Source organism: Astyanax mexicanus, unplaced genomic scaffold, assembly GCF_023375975.1.
Source record: "Astyanax mexicanus isolate ESR-SI-001 unplaced genomic scaffold, AstMex3_surface scaffold_63, whole genome shotgun sequence".
Taxonomy (NCBI): Eukaryota; Metazoa; Chordata; class Actinopteri; order Characiformes; family Acestrorhamphidae; genus Astyanax; species Astyanax mexicanus.
The window spans coordinates 72,501-75,000 of NW_026040073.1; the positions used below are offsets into that span (position 1 = coordinate 72,501).

The 2,500-nt window shown below is 54.8% G+C and overlaps 1 non-coding gene across 1 annotated transcript in view; it reads right to left on the reverse strand.

The window, feature by feature from the left end:
• Positions 1-1,131, reverse strand: part of LOC125798599 (18S ribosomal RNA) — a 1,864-nt gene extending 733 nt beyond the window's left edge. Inside the window, exon 1 of the ribosomal RNA XR_007437392.1 lies at positions 1-1,131. This exon is cut by the window's left edge and continues 733 nt beyond it. This is a non-coding gene — a ribosomal RNA (18S ribosomal RNA).
• Between the last annotated feature and the right edge of the window lie 1,369 nt (positions 1,132-2,500).

The window sequence follows — 2,500 nt, forward strand, 5'->3', positions numbered from 1 at the left end:
CTGCCCGGCGGGTCATGGGAATAACGCCGCCGGATCGCGGGTCGGCATAGTTTACGGTCGGAACTACGACGGTATCTGATCGTCTTCGAACCTCCGACTTTCGTTCTTGATTAATGAAAACATTCTTGGCAAATGCTTTCGCTTTCGTCCGTCTTGCGCCGGTCCAAGAATTTCACCTCTAGCGGCGCAATACGAATGCCCCCGGCCGTCCCTCTTAATCATGGCCCTGGTTCAGGAAACCCACAAAATAGAACCGGAGTCCTATTCCATTATTCCTAGCTCAGGCATTCAGGCGAGTTTGGTGCCCGCTTTGAACACTCTGATTTTTTCAAAGTAAACGCTCCGGACCCCTGAGGACCGGACACCCAACCAAGGGCATCCGGGGGGCGCCGGGAGGCAGGGTCTGGGACAGGCGGTAGCTCGCCTCGCGGCGGACCGCCAGCCCACTCCCGAAGTCCAACTACGAGCTTTTTAACTGCAGCAAATTTAATATACGCTATTGGAGCTGGAATTACCGCGGCTGCTGGCACCAGACTTGCCCTCCAATGGGTCCTCACCCATGTGTTTAGGATACGTTCATTCCGATTACAGGGCCTCGAAAGAGACCTGCATCGTTATTTTTCGTCACTACCTCACCGTGTCGGTAATGGGTAATTTGCGCGCCTGCTGCCTTCCTTGGATGTGGTAGCCATTTCTCAGGCTCCCTCTCCGGAATCGAACCCTGATTCCCCGTTACCCGTGGTCACCATGGTAGCCCCCTATGCTACCATCGACAGCTGATAGGGCAGACATTCGAATGAGACGTCGCCGCCGCGGTGGGCGCGCGATCGACCCGAGGTTATCTAGAGTCACCAAAGGGCCGGGGGAAACCCTCGCGGGTCCCCCCGGGTGGGTTTTGGGTCTGATAAATGCACGCATCCCGGCCCCCCCGAGAGAGGACCGGTCAGCGCTCGTTTGCATGTATTAGCTCTGGAATTACCACAGTTATCCGAGTAACGTGTGGAGCGATCAAAGGAACCATAACTGATTTAATGAGCCATTCGCAGTTTCACTGTACCTTCCGTGTGCACTTAGACCTGCATGGCTTAATCTTTGAGACAAGCATATGTTACTGGCAGGATCAACCAGGTTGCTGCGAGTGGTTTTTGTCACAGAAAAAACCATTGGTTCTTAGAGGGGAGAGGGATCGGCCCCGTACCGTCCGAAGGACCCCCCGGGGAGGGGGGGACGGGCGGAGAGGCTCGTCCGAGCTCACCCCTCATTGCTCCCAGTGGAAATTAGTGTGGCAACTCCGCTGCGCGAGTTCCCGCTTGCTTCGGGGATAACAAGGAAACGCTCGTTCCGAAACCGGGGGTCCGGAGCTTTTTGAAGCCGGGTGCTGGAGCTCGGTTGGACGCGAGGACCACCGAGGCATCCGAGTCCGACGGCTCCGGGCCGACCGGTTATCGTGTAGGGCAGATTGAGATATAGACGGGCCGTCTACGACTCCCTCGGATAGGTTCGGAAAGGTCCTCCCCCTGACGGAGGACCCCCCTGGAGGCTAACCCGCTGGGTCGGGTAGGAACGCACCGCGCACAGTGGCCACGGAGGGCCGCGCGGTTGCCTACCCAGGCGGGCTCGGTAGTCCATTCGATCGGGTCAAAATAATGAAAGAGATACCCCCCCTGGAACCGTCTCTGGAAGTTTGGTTTTTCCTCCGTACCGCCTGGGGGGCGGGGGGCGGGACGGAGGCCGACCTGCGGAGCTTCTTGGTCGGGTAGGATCGGGTCCGTGTTATAGTGTCCAAAAATCCACTTTGGAACCATTATTGGGGCTTTATTTAAGCTCTGCCATGCTTAGAAATGAATGGAGAATCATCTCCAGTGCTTGGACCCCTAGTCATTGCCACTCTCCTCAACAGTCCGACGGCACCCCTTTGAAAAACCCCCCGACGAAAAATCCTCCAGAGCGCGGGCGAACTCGCTCCGAGGCCGACCGGAGTGCACCTTCGTCGGGCAAGGGAGTCGGGCGAAGGGGGTCAGAAATCCTGGAGCTCGCCACCCTCACTAGTTTTTGGCGTGAAATGGTAGACCAAAAGTGGGGACTTAGAAAAATTTCGCACTTTTTCGACCTACCACTGGTAGACCGAGTGGGACTTAGTCATTTTTTCAGCTTTTTCGGGCCTACCACTGGTAGACCAAGTTGGACTTAGTCATTTTTTCAACTTTTCGAGCCTACCACTGGTAGACCAAGTTGGACTTAGTCATTTTTTCGACTTTTCGAGCCTACCACTGGTAGACCAAGTTGGACTTAGTCATTTTTTCGACTTTTCAGAGCTACCACTGGTAGACCAAATGGGACTTAGTCATTTTTTCAACTTTTCGAGCCTACCACTGGTAGACCAAGTTGGACTTAGTCATTTTTTCAGCTTTTTCGGGCCTACCACTGGTAGACCAAGTTGGACTTAGTCATTTTTTCGACTTTTCAGAGCTACCACTGGTAGACCAAGTTGGACTTAGTT